This window comes from Myodes glareolus, chromosome 6 (assembly GCF_982192425.1).
Source record: "Myodes glareolus chromosome 6, mMyoGla1.1, whole genome shotgun sequence".
Taxonomy (NCBI): Eukaryota; Metazoa; Chordata; class Mammalia; order Rodentia; family Cricetidae; genus Myodes; species Myodes glareolus.
Genome location: NC_142031.1, coordinates 40,580,206 through 40,591,038, shown reverse-complemented (window position 1 = coordinate 40,591,038; position 10,833 = coordinate 40,580,206).

Here is a 10,833-nt window from a genome sequence, read left to right as displayed (position 1 = left end):
AGCAAAAATAGAGTGGTTTTACTTATTTATTTATTGTTGAGAGAGGGGTCTCACTGTGCAGCTATGGATTGCATAGAACTCAATATGTATATGCGGCTAACTTCAAACTTGCAAAAATCTACCAGCCTGTGGCTCCCAAGTATTGGCAATTTAAAAAATATTTTATTTAGTGTGTGCGTGTATGTGTGTGTATATGTGCGTGTATGTGTGCTTGCAGGTGAAAGAACACTTTTAGAAACTAATTCTCTCCCTGCCCTGTGATTCCAGGCAGAGTACAGTACTCAGTCATGGGGTTTGCCCTTTTACCCACTGAGCCATCTTACCAAACATGATCCTAAACAACTTTTTTTTTTTTTTTTTTTTTTTAAGAATGAGTTTTCTCATGGTGTAATGAGGTTTCACAGATTAGGAGCCATCACGTTCCTGGAGATTCTGCAGACATTCTGGTAAAGTTTGGTATTTTGGTTTTTCTTTTGTGATAAGCTAAGGGAGAAAAGTACAGGCATACTCAGTACAATGCTGATAATTACAGAGAGGAACTCTTGGTAGGTAACAGGTTTTACAGACGAAAGCCCTAAAACTCTATCCCCTGTGTCCCCATGTGCCCCTCCCTAGCTGTTTCAGCAGCTGCTCACGGAAGGAAGTTAAGGCCCAGGGACTCCTGCATCAAGACAGGAGTCTGGTCCCAAAGCGAAGGTGGAAAACCAGAGTTATGATCGATTCATTTGCTAATCATGTTTAGCCTCTGTGTCGAATGGAGTCAGGGTGGAGACGGAGAATCCCAAATTTAAAAAGTCCCTGTTTGCCTCCACGGCCTGGACTAGCAAGGCAAAAAAACCATTCCAGCTGACATGCGCATTCCCAGAAGCACTGTGACATGGCCCATCCTGCACGCTCTTCGTGGCCTCTTCGGAGAAGAGTGAGGGCAAACTGGACTGTGTTCTGAGGTCTCTGACAGTCACAGAAGGAAAAATGGCTCCTAAGAAAGGGCCTCTCCTGCGTCTGAGGTGAAGTTGAGACAGAACTCAGTGTGGTGGGTCAGAGTCAGACAATGTAGGTGCAGGACGTCTTCGAGGGAAGCAGGGGCTCTCTGCAAATGACAGGCTGTGTCCCAAGACTGCTGGAAGAATAGAAAAGGGTCAAGGTGGTCTCTCGCCCTAGCCGCACTGTGTAAATGGCAAAGCTGAGACCCAGTCTGCGTGCAGCCTCTGCTCCTGGGAGGCTCATAACCTGTCCGCAGCGGAAGGAAGAGCACGCCTCACGATTGCTCAGGTCACCTCAAACTGTGATATTTGAGCCTCTCCCTGCCTTGCTCTCTGCATTTGCTGTTGACAAGTTCAGGCGGGGCTGGGCTGGCAGGAGGGTGTTGCCGGCCTGCTGTGCGGCAGGCAGTGGCTAGGACGGCTCAGCTGGATCAAGCTTGGCTGACAAGGGTCAGGAGCCGCGGTGCGAAGTCTGTGCCCAGCACCTGACTCTTGTACAGAAGAGGGAACTGGGCTGCCACCACTGCCTGAAGCTCTTTAATATATGCATTATGCTACCACGCTGGGCCTGGCCTTCATTTTAAATAGGTCACACTCCACGCACAAAGAAAAACACTGCTCCTTGTGGTTCTGCTTGGCAGCCTAAAACTGGCTACAATGACCAACAAAAATGACTAACAAAAAAATGACCACAGAACCCTGGGTTCAACACCCATTGTGTTAAAAACAAAAGTGTGGGGTTGATGAGGAGCCAGTTAGATACACTGTGGTCCAGCGTGGGGTGATGAGGAGCCAGTTTGATACACTGTGGTCCAGCTAGTAAGCGAGTCTATGCCACTCCTAAGAAATGTGTTAGCCCGGCCCCTTCAGCCCAGTACCCAGACAGGTGATCTCTGTGAGTTCAGAGCCAGTCAGGGCCACGTGGCTTGTCTCAAAGTATATACACTAAATATTGAAAAAATAAAATACGTAAGAAAAAAATGATCCAGGTGATGGTGGCACACTTCTTTAATCCTAGCAATTCGGAGGCAAAGGCAGGCAGATCTCTATGAGTTTGAGGCCAGCCTGGTCTACAGAGTGAGTTCCAGGACAGAGAAACCCTATCGAGAGAGAGCGAGAGCGAGAGCGAGAGCGAGAGCGAGAGCGAGAGTGAGAGAGAGAGAGAGAAAAAAAAGATAAAAATGAAAGAAAATGTCACCCCACTGTCCTGCAAATTAGATTTTCTTCTAGTAATCTAAGGAGTCACCAAGCATATGTTTACATGCATAGGAAAGGACCTTTAAGACTCTGCTCTTCCAGAGGGTCCATTCCAGTATCTGCGTGTGGCACATAACCACCCGGAACTGGAGTTCCAGGCGGATCCAGTGCCTTCTTCTGGCCTTCACAAAGCCAGGTATGGAAGTAGGTCATAGACATTCATGCAGGCAAAAGGCCATATACATAAAAAATTTTTGAAGAGGAATTTCCTTTTAGCTGTTACTAGTAGTAACTCTGGAGACTTTCGTTTCTGCGATGTAAAACCACCGTCCAGGGACTGAGGCCGTGGCTCAAAGGGCAGAGTGCTTACCGGGCATGCGCGAAGCTCTGGGTTTGGTCCTATCACCTCACAAACCCAGTGCAGTGGTGTGTGCCTGTAATCTCAGTACTCAGGAGGAAGAGTCAGGAGGATCAGAAGTTTAAGGCCATCTTTGACTCCATAATAAATTTGAGACCTCATCTCAAAATAAAACAATAAAAATAAAAACCCAAGGATAGAACATCACAAAGAGAATTTGAGCTAATTTTTGTAGGGATCTGTGCTTTCATATATTAATTTTATGATGGTGGAGACAAAATTTTGGAAAAGACTCATTGCAGTTGTAAAAAAAAAACATTAGAATATACAAATTAAAGCAATTCTCCCACAAATGCAGCATGAAAATTCTTACAGTGTGTCTGAGGCCCCAGCACCGCAGTCCCCTCGCTAGCAGCCGAGATGGCTTTGGCTGTACAGCATACCCTCTGTGAGCTGGGATCTAGAATGTTAACATAGCTCCCCCTCTGCCCGGTGAGGGGTCTGGGTTGACAACAGCAAGGAGAAGCATCTGGAAACAGCACTGGTGTCAGAGAAGCTCAGCTGCAGGTGCGCTGCCCCCCAGGCCCGGCACAGGAGGAAAGGGGGCTCTGACACCAGCCCTCGCTTTCATCCTTACTCATTGCGCTCCCCACCACAGCCGATCCTCGGCACCTATAGGAAGTGGGCGGCTTGTTTTCAGAAAGAGATTCCCCAGCTCTTTGTGGGTTGAGTAGCAGATCTGAATCTACCACCCAGTCAAAGAGAAAGAGAGAAACAGCCCTGGGTTCACAGGCCTTTCCTGGTGGTAAAGGAGAAAGAGATTTCCTCTGTCATTTCTTGGGAAACCTCCTCAGTTCGTCACTGACACCCTTCAGGACATGAGTCACTGTTTCCTGGAGTCTTCCCATAGCCCGGTGCCCGGACTCAGATCTGAATCCATAGCCTCCCTATCTGGTTTTGCTGTTGTTGTTCTGCGGTTTTGCTGTTGATTGAGGAAGGTTGTTGTTTGGTCTGGGGATTAGTTTGTGTTGTCTTTTTGAGACTGGCTCTCATCTAGTTCTGGCCCACAACTTGCTATGCATCCTCGAATGTCATTGCACTGTTGATTCCTCTATCTTCCTTCCTCTACCACCCAAGTACTGTTTAAAGGAGCATGCCACTGAGCCTGGCTGAGCCCTCTTCCTTGGGAAACTTCATAATAGTTTAAATATACTTATTTGGGTCACCTTCCACTTGCCCAGCTCTCCCTGTGCATGGGTCAGGGGCACACTATGGGCAAGACAAGCCAGCAGGCCCAACGGTACGTGGCCTTGCTCACAGGCACTTAGCAAAAAGATTTCCTAGTGTCTTTTTCACCAGCCAGAGCCATGACCTATAGAAGCCCACTGGCTTTTTCCTGTCCTCTCTTCACATTGTTAATGTGAAGATGCAGGACAAGCCTTGATGCAGGAAGCTAACCAAAGAAACCAAGTAAAATGCTGTTTAGAGGTCTTTATGATCCCAACAGCAGATTCTACTGAACTGAGCCAGGGTGTGCCCCTCATGTGGCTGCCCCTCAGCAGCTTCCCACCATGTGCTTTCTATGCTCCCAAAGCCGTCAGACACCTGGGAATGCCCGGTCTACCCAGCTTGGTGACGGGCCCAGTGACGCAGCTATGAACAGAGCACATGTATCCCAGCCATGAAGATTCGGCACAGACTGATTCAGCCACCCCAGGAACTGACACTCGTGGAGCATGACTCAGGTCCACCTTTGAGAACAACCTGCCTGGATGGGTCACTAGCTAATCCTTAGTTCCAGCCCTGGACAAATGAATGGAAAAATGCCCAGATGGGAAGGCCCAAGGCAGGAGGTTTAAATCGGCTGTGAGAAGTCTCAGCAGCCTCTCACAAGAGATTTTCTGAAGGTCTCTGTGGTTGGGTGGGGGAAAAGAGATGTGGGAAAGAGCTGGTGTGGGTTGGGGGTGGAGGCCCACCTTCCCCAACACTCCCCTCCCCAGCACCTCCAGCATCCTGTAAGCCTGAAGCTGGCTGCTGGGCCACCTCAGGCCAGGTTCAAGGCTTGTCAGGACCCTTGTGCTCTGCATTTGCCATAGGCAGGGGACATGTGGAGGGGAACCCAAAGGAAAACTCAGCCATCACAAAACTCTGCCTGCCTTCAAGCTGGGACAAGAGAAGGGGAGTCTGAGCTGACCCCTCCCTCCATCATCCAGCGCTCACCCCAAAGCCGCACTGCTGCCTCAGTTCAGACACGCAGAAGTAAAATGCTTTTTGGTGGTGCATGCCTTTAATCCCAGCACTCGGGTGGCAGAGGCAGGCAGGTCTCTGTGAGTTTGAATACAGCCTGGTCTACAAGAGCTAGTTCCAAGACAAGCTCCAAAGCTACAGAGAAACCCTGTCTCAAAAAGCCAGAAAAAAAAGGAAACAAAATAGTTTTCGAAGACAAGCAGGCCTGTGTGGAAAGTTTCTTGTGGGTTCTCCATCCCATATCTGGTGGTCTGCCTTGTGTTATAGGAGACGACAGAGACAAAATCAAAGGCTCGCTGGGCCAGGTCTCTGGGTGGGTCAGGAAGCCTGACAGCTTACCCAGTACACAACGCGGGAGAGGCAATGTCGGGTTTTTAGCTATAGAAGTTGAGAGTGAGCGTGTCTGTGCACACTCTGAGAGAGGCAAACGAGGGCATAGTGGATCCAGGGAAAGTTTTCATGTAACTAACTACTCCTGATTATCCTGGACACTGGTGCCTCAGTGAACAAGTAGATCTCAACCTGGCCAGTCCTGTTGGACGCTAATTCCAAACACATCCACCCTCCTCTTCTTCCCTTTTAGTATCCAGTCTCTGTTAAGCCCCTGCGTGTGTCTGTGTCAATGATAGGAAGGCTGGCTCGCAGGTTCTCATCTATACAAAAGCGCTTTCCGGTTTGCTGTTTGTTTTGTTTCGCGACTGTGTTGCCCAGGCTGGCACAGACTGGTGATCATTTTATCTTCTGCCTCCTGAACACTGGCGCCACCACCACGCCCATCCTGCAGAGCTCATTTTCAAAGCATGAGTTGTGACCTGGGCCCAGTTAAGAATATCTTTTCTAAGTCTGGCGGTGGTGGCACACACCTTTAATGCCAGCATCCAGGAGGCAGAAGCCAGCCTGGTCTACAGAGTGAGTTCCAGGATAGCCAGGGCTACACAGAGAAACCCTGTCTCCGAAAATCAAAATCTAATCAAATCAAAACAAAACAAAGTAAAAGGATATCTTTTTAACCAGGCATAGAGATACACACCTGTTGTCCTAGCACTCAGGGCTTGGAAGCAGAAGGATCATGAATTAGAAGCCAGCCTGCACTGTACGGCAAATTCCAGGACAGCCTGGTTATCAGAGTGACACTTCTTCTCAAACAAAGTTTGGAGACAAATGGAAACTGTCGTAGGCGTACACACATCAGTAGGTGGTGAAATGTGAGAAGGGCAAAGCCAGCCAGGTGAAGTGGTACACGCCTGTAATCCCAGCAGTTAGGAGGTTGCGGCAAGAGGGTCAGAAGTTCAAGGTCAGCATCACTGTACATTGAATTGAAGACAAGGCAAGAGCCCCTCTGGGGAGCCTGTGACGAAGGTGCTGGTGGTGGGAAGATGTGCATCGGCTTTGCAGGAAGAGCTTGGTGACACTGGGACAGTGAAGGTGGAAGGCATGACCAAACTCAGCTGTCCTGGGAATGAAGCCCCAGTCTAGGAGAAGCACCATTCCGTAAGAATAAAGGCAAAGAGTATCACCCCGGTATCCTTGGGGGTGGTGCAAAGTAACTGATGATAACCCCAAGTTCATCAAGAGAGAGTCATCAAATAAGTGTTAGCTAGGTACTCCCCAAAATATCATGAGCCACCAGAAGAATGACTTAGAATAAGCTGAGAGCGCTGAGGTGGCTCATTGCACAAGGATACTCAGGCCTAATGCCCAAAGTTCCATTCACTGGGACACACAATACGGAAGGAGAGAGCTGATTCCTACAAGGTGTCCTCTGACCTCCACATGTGTTCTGTGGAGTACACAAGTAGGTACTCGTGCCAGCACACACACACACACACACATACACGCACATACACACACACACCACATGCATGCACGTACCTGCATCTATGCACAGACTAGCTAGCTAGGTAAGTAGATAAAAAAATTTATTTGGAAAAATGAATTGGCAAGATTGCTAGACAGACAGACTCAACTTCCAATGGTTGGATTTACTCTCTTTTGACTTTGTGATATCGTACCTTCAGTAGAAACTGAACTTTGAGTTTTGAATTTTGATCTTTCCCTGGTTAGTGAGATACAGTGTGATAACGCTCTTCAGAAGTCGAGCAGCAGTAGCAAGCTGCGGCTCACAGTGGGCCACATGGTCATAAGGGAAAACAGACAGCACTTTCCGATGCAGGGGACAGCTGAATGGGGCATTTGGCAGACTGGGTAATTCAACGTCTCTACAACTTCAGATATTTTCAAGGCGGGGTAAGTTGATTGGGACAGAAAAGAACACCAGGAAACACCTACGGAGGAAATGAGGGATTTAGAAAATGTAACACATGACCCTATTTTTATTTAAAAAGAAAAAAAACAACAAAAAAAACTTGATCACTCACAAAAAGCAGAACTCTGAATCCTTAGCCATGTGTCTAGAGTCGAGCAAGGAGGTGAATGCCACCCAGAGCAGGACACCTCAAGGTCACACTATGTCTGAGTAAAAAGCAAAATTTCCCCTGCCAAAAAGACTTCATTCCATTTAAGTATCAAGAGATTTATTTTTAAATTATTCATCTTTTTGTTTCATTAATTGATTTAAAATTTAATGTATTAAAAAAAATCTAACAATGTTTTTATTTGTTTCTTGAACACTCTAATTCCAAAAAACGACCAGAGGTGGCTCACAAAACCAGACACATAGGGAGCTGTATGACTCGGAGAGAAGCCAGGGACTGGCGAGATGGCCTTCTGATCTAGGCAAGCATTTCACCAGTTGAACCACGTCTCCAGCACAGGGTCATGAAATTTTTGCCAAGTGTCCACAAGAAGACCCAATCCTCAATAAACACTGTTAGGAAAATGCCCCACAATAAACACCAACTCACAGCCAGCAAAGAATAAATATACCAAAGCCATAAAACTTCTAGGTGATGGGGCTGGAGAGAGGGTTGAGTAGTTAAGAGCACTGACTGCTCCTCCAGCAGACCTGGGTTCAATTCTCAGCAGCCACGTGGCAACTCACAACTGTCTGTGACTCCAGTTCCAGGGAATCTGACACCTCCACACCAATACCTATAAAATAAGTTTTAAAAAATTCCTAGAGGAGAACTCAGCAGCTAAGTTCCTTGATTTCCCAGATATGAGAGCAAAACCTCAGACAGGAACAGTGAATAGAATTACAGGGCTGCGTCTGTAAACTAAGGTGTTTCTGCCCAGTCTAACTATCACGGGCAGCGAAATACTTGCCGGTCACAATTTGATGAGGGTTAAGATCCTCAAACGGCAAATGACAAAAGCTGATAGTAACTTGATTTCCAGGTGAAGAAAGGCAGGACTGAGGTCGACTGGGAGAGGCTTGCCCAGCACACACGTTGTCCTGGCTGGAGCCACAGCTCTGCATAAAAGCCGGCATAGCAGAGCACACTGGCGGTGTTAGCGCTGTGGAGGTGGAGGCAGGGAGATCAGGAGCTCAAACCATCCTCGGCAGCCTCCTCGACATGAGACTGTGTCTCAAAAACTTATATAAAATAACGTGCCAGCAAGATGGCTAAGCAGGTAAAGGTACCCGGCTGCCAGTGATGAGAGTCTGGTATCCTGGAACTCACGTTAAGTAGAAGGGAGACTGACCGCACAAAGTTGTCCTCTGACCTCCATGGGAGCCTACAACATGTGTTAATGAGCACGCACGCACACGCATATACACCAAACACATCCACATACTTTCTCATGCACACATAGTACACACCCCCACACAATAGTAATAAACAATAAAATAATTAACAAAGAAAGGCATCATACAGACATTGCTTAAAAGATATAAAAATGACTGAGAGCCGTGTGGAAAAGGAATCAGCATCACTAATAACCAAAGAGAAATTGAAACTAATACAAAGTACCTCATACCCGAAGGGTGGCCCTATCAAAACAGGTAACTATTGCTGAGGATGTAAAGGATAGGACCCTTGACACACATGATGGTGAGCATGTAGGTTGCTGCAGGCATTGTGGAAACACGGTATGGCGGGGCTTAAGGAAATGACGAAATGGGACAGCGGGATGTTTCTGCTGGTGAAATCATTTGCTATGGAGCCTAACAACTTGAGTTTGATCCCCTGGACCTACATGGCAGGAGAGAACCGACAACTGAAAGCTGGCTGTCCTCTGACCTCCACCTGCGTGCATGAGGGACACCTCAATACGTGCATATATTCTTTAAAAAACTAAAGAAAGAAGGGAATGGCTTGGCGGTTAAGAGCACACACTATTCTTCCGGAGAAGCCTTGGGGCAGCTCAAACACTTTTAATTCCAGCTCCACATGATCCGACCCCCTCTTCTGACCTCCAAAGGCGCCTGCACTCACACCACAGAATCCTAACACATACGCATAATTGAAAAGAAATATTTTTTAAAAAGCATAGATAAACTAAAGGTAGACGCCCATGTGGCACAGGAATCCCTCTGCTAACCTGGTCTCTGTGCTCACTGCAGCTCTGTCCACAATGCTCAAGGCACAGAAACACCCTAGGTAATGGTTGATGAAGAAAACGTGGTTCATACAGCACACACGGGACTGTTGCTGCTCCGTGGAAAAGAAGATTTCACTGTTTGCCACACCATGGATGGTCTTGGAGGGCGTTATTCTAAGCAAACGGGTAATGGAAGAAAGAATAATACATAACCTTACTTAGATGTGGAGTCAAGAAACAAAAGCTGAGTTCTCGAAGACAGATAAGGAAACAGTGGTTACCACAGTGGGGGTGGAGGAGGAAACAGAGCCATGGCCGTCAAAGGACACAGATTATCAGCCATGAAGGAGGAACAGGTTTGGGGACCAAAATTAATTGAATTGTAATGTTTGGGGGATTTTTAATAGCTCTTGTCAAGAACAAAGCAAAGATGTGCGATGACAGATACCCAATCTTCCTCACCATCGTAACCAGTGACTGTCTGTCTGTCTGTCTGTCTGTCTCTCGCAGACTGTGCTGCAGCTGGCGCATACATACACAAAATTTGTTAAAAGCCCCCAAACGTGAGCATGTACCAGGGACATAAATAAGAATATGCCATAAAGTATAACGAGTGTCGTCAAACACGGCTATTCAAGAGGGAAAATAAATGCAAGGAACTAAAAAAAAAATCCATGACTTCTCTTTTCGTGGCAGGATCTCATGTGTCACAGCTGAGCTTAAAGTCACTCTGTGCTGTGATCACAGGCTCCACGGCCCATTCACACAGTGCTGCGGAAGGACCCGGGGGCATGCTGGTACACTACCACCTGAGCTTCAGCCCCAGCCCTACAGCGGGAAAACCTACAAAGCTAGTATAAAGTACTACACACCTAAGCAGTCTGGAGACAGAGGACAGAGCTGGATTCTCAGTGCCCCTGTCAGGTGGCTTACAGCCACCTGTAACTCCAGCTCCAAGGGATCTGAGGCCCTCTTCTGGTCTCCATGGGCACCTTCATGCATGTGAGTACCCTCCCACACACACACCTGAGCACTTCCCTATACACACACACACACACACCTGAGCACTTCCCTACACACACACACACACACACACACACACACACATAACACATCTACATGAATTGAATCCTGAGGGTGGGGCAGATATTATTACATTATCGATATAATACATATCATTATGTTGATAATCCCAAGAAGGGGATTATCCACATGTGAGAAGTAGGTATTACAGAGCAAGCAGAATATTTCCAGACCTGTACTCTGATTGCCCTGGTGCTCAAGAGGCCACAGCAGAGAGGTGATTTTACCTTCCTGCCCATGTTTGGATGGTGCATCTTTCAGTGATGCATAGTTATAGCTGGACAAAAGGACAAAGCAAGCTTAGTTCTGAGGGAAAAAAAAGTGTTCGTGTGTTTTCCTGTGTAAAATGTACAATGAAAAGAATTGTCGTGTTGAAAAGTGATGACATGCTGGGCGGTGGTGGCACACGCCTTTAACTCAGTTCTCAGGAGGCAGAGGCAGGCGGATCTCTGTGAGTTCGAAACCAGCCTGGTCTACAGAGCTAGTTCCAGGACAGCCAAGGCTAATAAATAAATAATT